Source organism: Nuphar pumila, chromosome 2 (assembly GCF_984573655.1).
Source record: "Nuphar pumila chromosome 2, dmNupPumi1.hap1.1, whole genome shotgun sequence".
Taxonomy (NCBI): Eukaryota; Viridiplantae; Streptophyta; class Magnoliopsida; order Nymphaeales; family Nymphaeaceae; genus Nuphar; species Nuphar pumila.
This window is the reverse complement of record NC_143250.1, coordinates 144,364,748-144,372,341: the sequence shown is the minus strand read 5'-3', so window position 1 is coordinate 144,372,341 and position 7,594 is coordinate 144,364,748. Positions and strand designations below refer to the sequence as shown.

The window sequence follows — 7,594 nt, the reverse complement described above, 5'->3', positions numbered from 1 at the left end:
GGGTTTAGGGTTATAGTTTAGGGTTTAAGGTTTAGGATTTAGTAATATATTAAGGGTTTAGGGTTTAGGTTTTAGGGTTAGGTTTTAGGGTTTAGGGTTAGGTTTTAGGGTTTAGGGTTTAGGGTTTAGGGTTAGGGTTTAGGGTTTAGTAAGATATTAAGGGTTTAGGGTTTAAGTTAAGGGTTTAGGGTTAGGGTTTAGTAAGATATTAAGGGTTTAGGTTAAGGGTTTAAGGTTAGGGTTTCAGGTTTTAGGGTTTAGGGTTTAGGGTTTAGGTTTAGGGTATAGGATTTAGGTTTAGGTTTTAGGTTTTAGGGTTAGGGTTTAGGCATTAAGGGTTTTAGGGTTCCTGCTTTAAACGTACAAATCGGTGCTTCAAACGTACAAATCAATGTAGAAATCACACCCTTCATAAGTACATATAGTTGTAACGTTTGGACTTTAACATTAAACATCGTTGTACGATTTAACAAACTTGATTACAAATCTTGGTAGCTTTATAAATCATAAATCTCTACTGCATTAAATGTATAAATCGTTGTTGCTTTAAATGTGTAAATCATAAATCATAAATCGCTACAACGATTTGCCTTTGTTACGAAAATATGTGTCATTCATTTATAAAAGAAATGTCGTTTCACATCCCGCTCGTTGTCAAAAATCGATATGCCTTGTGAGACCTGGATTCCAGTTGTGATGTTTGTGATTTAAGCAATGACGTCTATGTAAGCAACAACGATTTGCCTTTGTATAAAAAATATTAAAATAGTATAATGCAAATCGCGGTTGTAGTAACATACTATCGATTTGCGAGATATTGTTTTGTTTGTTAATATCGATTTGTAAGCTATTATGCTGAATTTCTGTATCGATTTGTAATATATTATGCGATATGTATATCGATTTGTAACATATTATGTGTTTGCTAGTGTCGATTTGTATTATGATATTGAAACATGTGCATGCAACATTTACATTGTTGTACAATTGCGGTGGAGATGTGTGCATTCAAATCGTTGTTCATTTAGCGATTAAAATTGAAATCGCTTCGCAACATCGTAGATGTTATTAAATCATTGTCTCTTAAATCACTATTGTCAACACACATATACGATAAGTCGTTTCTTTTATTGGCACGATAAATAATAACTCGATGCATAGTATAATGTGATGCAACTGACGATCATGACAAATAACATGAAGAATGATGTGCATATAAATTTAATTTTGCATGGTTAGCAGGAAGAAATCCTTTTTCTACATAAGTGCGCGTAGTTTTTATTCTCCTCCTCCTTCCTTTGCTTTTCCTTCTCTTCATCATCCTTCTTCTTCTTCTTCATCTTTAGTTCTTCCTCATCTTTCTTCGTTTGCTTTTCATCTTCAATATCTGATGGATCAGGCTCCGCATAATAAATATCCAACAATTTGTTCCTGTCTTTTTCATTCTCAATGTTTTTTATATAACCCTCATATATATAGGATTGACGGATGATTTTTCCAAGAGTCATCCCCTTAAATGGCGAAAGCTTTCTTGTCTTATGAATTGTTGAATTGTAGTCATTGATAACTTGCACAACACATAAATTAACCACATTGTTGTATGTTACAACCGCTTTCCCAAGTATATATTATTACAAATTATCACATTCGTTACACAATCACCAACATTACAAGCTGTCGTAATATTTGGCTTCATAAATAAATATCGTAGTACGATTTAGCAAAATTAAGTACAAATCGAGGTAACTTCATAATTACACATCGCTACTGCATCAAACATATAAATCGTTGCTGCTTCAAACGTATAAATCATTGTATAAATCACACCCTTCATAAGTATATATCGTTGTAATGTTTTTTCTTTCTAAGTAAACATCATAGTACGATTTAGCAAACTTAAGTACAAATTATGGTAACTTCATAAATCATAAATACACATAACTACTGCTTTAAACGTATAAATTGTTGTTGCATTGAATGTACAAAGCGCTCCTTCAAACGTACAAATCATTGTAGAAATTGAACCCTTCATAAGTATATATCTTTATAAATCATAAATCGCTACTGCATTAAATGTATAAATCGTTGTTGCTTTAAATGTTTAAATCATGAATCATAAATCATAAATCACTACTGCTTCAAACGTATAAATCATTGCTGCATCGAACAAATCACTACTGTATTAAATATATAACTCTTTGTTAATTTTAAACTTACAAATCGTTGTAAAAATTTAGCCTTTATAATTACATATCGTTGCCTTTTATGACTCTTGTTTTAGTATGAAAATATGTGTTATTTAGCATGTATAGTACAACCACTTGTAATATTTAGCATTCGGATTTAAAAATCGATTTGTTTACATAACGAAAACTTACATAAAACTCACCTTCTAGGACACAAGTTTTGCTAATCCGGCAGTGGAGGAGTAACACATAGAAGGCATATGCAGCCGATGGTGGAAACAATGCTTCAACTACGTTCCGACGACAGCAGACGACTGCAAAGGGTGCGTTGTCAAAGGGAGCTCCTGTTACAGTAGATGGTACATCATCAAAAGGTGATTCAGAACATTTAGGGCGACATATTGCGAGAAGCTCCTGTTAAGACAGAGGAGTTTACTCCTTAGGGCAAAAACAATGATGATTGTAACCCTGACAGGAAGACATTTTTGTCCTTTACTTAAAACGTCGTTTTATGGCGCCAATGACAAAAAAGGATACTTAAGTATTTGCAAACTCTAGCAGGAGGACATTTTTGTCCTTAAATCAAAACGTCATTTCATGACGCTAATGGCAGAAAAGGGTACTTAAGTCTTTGCAAATGCACCAGACTTCGATGCTAAGTGATGCAAACACACACGGGGAAACAAGCCCCACGTGCTTACATACATGGCGCTCATTCTAACACGCACCTGTGTGTTGGGGGGGGGGGGGGGGGGCATATAACCTGCTTCGCCATACTTGGCTTAGATGGTGGTACCACTGAGCTAGCTGGCTTGACTTGCCAAGGATGAAAAGACTGATGGCACCCCCAGTCGCAAAGGGTGTGTTTGATTGCATCATCTTAGATCCGAGGGTCTGATCTGGCATGCGGTTAAACCCTCGGTTACGAGATCCTCAAAAGTTTCCAAAATACATGAAGGATTCGAACCTCCACGCTCTTTATCTCTCTCTCTCTCCTTCCTTGGGATCATACTAATCATTGTTTTCTGAGTGTAAGTCGGGATTACAACCTTACTAAAAAGTCATCCCAATGTAAGGTAAGTCGGAGAAACAATAAGTTCCATTTGTCTACATATAGTGCAGCCGCAGAGCATACATGCATAGATATAAACATGAATTGGAAAAAACAGTGGATCAGCTACATCACCTGCTATTAAATGTAACAAACTGGTTCTAAGAGCTTAATCTCATCTCCATGCTGAGGTTACAACTAGGCTCTTCTCTTCCCACCCAAAGTACAGGGCACCACTGTCTTCCTTCAGCTTGTATCTATCACAGTATGACCTATGTAGAAGCGCTCTGATTGTGCCATTCACGTATGTGCTCAGTGGGCAAGCTTCAAATCCTGCCATCATCATCCGCACCCTCCACTTTCCTGCAACTTCATACCTCTCTATCCTTTCTTCTCCTTCGCATGCCACTATGTTAACTATATCGGGTGCAAGGCACTGTCTCTCGACATTCATCCTGTCAGGGGTGTCCCTCGGCATCGTTACATCTAGAGACTCGAAGACAGCAGAGTAGTACTCGTATACCTCATGGAACCGAGCCAAGAATGGTGCCGTGTTTGTGTTTACATCCTGTTCCACCACAGTAACAAGTTTTGGACCGAGGCTCTTCACCATGCGGAGAAGACGGTCACGCTGGTTCACTGTGGAGACACTCTCATCTGGCATATGATGGAGCTGAAATGCAAAGTTGACGACCAATGCCTCCCCTGTTCGGAGATCAAGCATATCCGGAGTAACATCACATGTTTTCGCAGGAATTGATCTGAATTCGAATGGCACGCCAACTGCCTTTGCCAGAATTTCGAGTGTTTGGCTAATGATTCTCAAGCCGCCACCTGCACGTTGTACCGACTCAGGATCATCCACACCTGTGATTCTCACACGGGTCGGCTTACTGCTCTGCCTAGTAGAGAGTGCATGAATCAGAGTTATGTACTGGCTTCCTTGATTTATGTCGAAATCGATTATATGAACACAATTTTCATCTTTGAATGATTCAGCAATCGCACCGTTCGCTGCCATGAAGCCAAATTTAAAACATGGGCAGATGTCAAAAAGTATTTGCATGGCAGAGAGACGGTCAGAAGAAGGTGGTTCTTTGCATTTGAGAGCCTTATAAAGGCCATGTCCAGAAGAGGCCAGGCGAGCAGCAAGGCCTTCCACCATGTAAGCTGTGATCCTCTGTAAAGGGTCACCTTCAATTGAGACCATCTGCCTGAGATCGTTGATCATGGTAGATGCTTCTTCCAGTCTACCTTCGGATGTTGCCAATGCACACTCAAAGAGCAACTGTTTCGGGCTTCTCACTGTTTCGTGTGGATGTCTGAGAGAACTTGTGATTGGAGCAGTAGATGTTTCTATTGTGCTGCTGAGGTTTGAATCTGAAGACGATTCTTTTGGGGAGTTTGACAAGAGATTCTCGATTGATCCGGCCCATTCTCCATCAACACAAATGTTCCGACATTCATCAAACTCGCCGACATCACTATCATCTAATAATTCTCTTTCAAGTTCTTCAAGTTTCTTTCTAATTTCACCTGCACTGTGATCTTCCAAACTTGTATCTAGTATATGACTGGTCTCTGGACTGGAACAATTCTGAAGGCATCTTTTTATAGCCATATCTGAGAAACCATATGAGTCTTGAGTAGCAACAGCAGAATCAGAACTAGCAAATGTCTGATATGCAGCAGAGCTTTGAGACTGAAATATCATTCCATTCATGTCAGCATTATTGGAATTATGGAAGTTGGGTTGTATGGAGAACTCTCCTATGGCAGGAGTGGAAAAGAACTGCTCACTATAGATATCATGACGTTGAGGCTCAGGTCCTCCATAGATGAACTTTCTCTTGTCTGGAACATTAAGGTAAGAAAATGTTGCCATTTTATGTTAGTAGAGGATGGGTTGACTATGCAACTGGGCAGGAAGTTTAGCAAGACTCCTAAAAGGCATGATGCCTTTCACAATATTGTAACAGGAGCTCTTCCTTCAACCTTCACTTTTCAAAGACAAGAAACAGTTCCATGGACGACGAGATAAAGAAGGATGTCTATGGGAGTTGATAAGTCATTCAAGCCACCAGAAACCTGAAAGAGGACAAGATAGCTGATGAGAAACTAGTTAAAGACATCACAAAGATAGACACGTTGGTATTTCTAGGCGATTTTCCCTACAAGAAGATACGCCACAATATCGTTATTGATATATTCTTGAGGTGTGCTCAGCCTACTTATTTTGCCAAGAATTAATGCATGAATAGATAATGGTAGCAGATGCTAATAAGCTTTAGAAATTCGATCTTCGTGCCCTATAAGCATGTAATAATTAGGATATGAGAATGGGAAATTAGCACGTCCTTGTGTCTAATCCCTCAGAATTAATGTGCCCTGGAGTAGTAAATTATGATTAAAGGAGTTTCTTTGCACACCAGTCATTTCATAGTGCACAAACATTGGAGATCTGTGACAATCCTCCAGAGCAACTTACTTTCATTTGCTAACCCAACTTACAGTAGGCAGTGAACCAAACTCATGCAGGTGGATTTAGTTTGAGACATCCTGACGAATATTCTTGTTTCCACAATGAGCTCCAGTACATCCCTTCTCCTTCCAATCACTGACATCACTTAAGCCGCAGAATGGCATGGAGTCATATACGTTAGCTACGAGATGTTTCTTGGCAGTATCCTCCACCATACACCCCACAAGGCGCCATGACTCATGAAATGGTCATGCAAATGACCCCAAAAAAATTGATATAAGACCATCATCGAGATAATATTGTTATGTAAACTAAGACAATTCATATTCTCCTTTTGATATCCAATCATTAACATAAAAAAGTTCCACGCTGAAAGCAAAAAAGTCCACAATCTTGGTAACTTTGTTTGTAGAAAGAAAAACAGAGAAATTATGCTATAAATAAGGTCATGCAGTCAGCAAACAGCAAAATACACAGATTATACAAATTTGCAAAGAATCAAAATTCTTGTACCCATAAAGCATCTATGAATTACAAGAAAATGGTACCTTGAATTTGCACCAGTCCACCCTTGATCAACCGCAATCTGATGAGGAAACAATAAAAAGAAACTATGATAAGATCATCAACTAAGGATTTCCACTACAATCCTACCAAAGAGAGAAAAAAAAAGTTAGTCAGTTGAAGAAACCCATCAAATGTCACCAAGAGAGGAAATTTCCAAGTTTGACTATTGTATTTTTCAGGCAATGGATAAAAAAGGAACTGCATAACAGAACAGAGAGACCCCAACAGAGGGGCTCATTAGAGGAAAGGTAAAAATCCCACTTTTACCATAAATTTCTTCATACAACAAGAAGGAGAGGCAACAAAATACAGAGACCCCTCAAATGGGTTTCTTCCAATGGAAAAGAAAGGTCAAGCAAGAATTTACCATGGATTTCTGAACATGTGAGCTTGAAAACAAAAAGCAAATTGAAGCAGAGGACAAGTTTGATGGCGTTTATGTATAAAATAAGCAAAGTGGTATTGAACAGTTTGTTGAAAAGCAGGCAAGCATAGAGGCTAGAGCCACGCTAAAGGAAATTAAGAAAGCAGTAAAAAAAGAAACAAAGAAACAAAGAAACCCAAAAGTCCACATACAGAGCATAGACCAAAGGGCTAAAGGCGATGCCTTTTCTGAGTATTTTGATGGAGGACTAGATGCATTTTCGTCAGATAGAAAGAGACCCAGCAATAATAAGGGAGGAAGCATTTTTTCTTCACTTGGGGCATGAAGGGAGGGCCCCAGAAAAACCTCATTTGCAGAATGAAGACAAGCCATGGAAAGCATGAAGCAATCCCGAGCTCTCATCTTCCTTTTTGGAATTCAAAGTAGCCAAGTAGGTGCTCAGAAAGGCAACCAGCAGGACCACCCACAGAAATCAAAAGGATTGTGGTGGTTTGGACTAGACTTTAGACTTTTAGAGAGAGAAACTCACCTCCCACCACCGATCTTTTTTACCGCCCTAGCGATTCTCTCTCTCTCTCTCTCTGTCTATAGAGAGAGAAACTCACCCACCACCACCCATCTACTTTTACCACCCTAGTCTTTCTCTCTCTCTATCCACGTAGCGATTACGTAAGAAGGGGCAGGTTGGCTTGCCCACCTACGATTGTTGTCAGTTTCTTTTCCAACCAAACGCCGAACATGGGATAAAAAAAAGAAAATCACATTTAAAGAAAAAGGTTATTGCTGCTTATTTGCCATGTGTAACAAAAACTTCATATTTACAAGAAATCTCTGACTTATTTCATTAATACCATAACTGCCCTTGGCCGTACACGCACGCTTCAGCAGTCTGTGTATTTGTCTTGACCAATTATTACACGGTA

General features: G+C 38.7%; 1 pseudogene across 3 annotated transcripts; it reads right to left on the bottom strand.

Annotated features, from left to right (window-relative positions):
• Positions 1-3,272: 3,272 nt before the first annotated feature.
• On the bottom strand, positions 3,273-7,008 carry LOC149847442 (scarecrow-like protein 1 pseudogene; annotated as a pseudogene). Of its 3 annotated transcripts, none has more exons than XR_016430613.1 (3): positions 6,863-7,008; positions 6,268-6,305; positions 3,273-5,325 (listed from the first exon to the last, which is right to left on the bottom strand). The product of XR_016430613.1 is annotated as a scarecrow-like protein 1 pseudogene, transcript variant X1 (transcript). The 3 variants fall into 3 exon arrangements; XR_016430615.1 differs by lacking the exon at positions 6,863-7,008 and adding an exon at positions 6,654-6,789; XR_016430614.1 differs by lacking the exon at positions 6,863-7,008 and adding an exon at positions 6,654-6,771 and having other exon boundaries at positions 6,268-6,369.
• Positions 7,009-7,594: the final 586 nt, after the last annotated feature.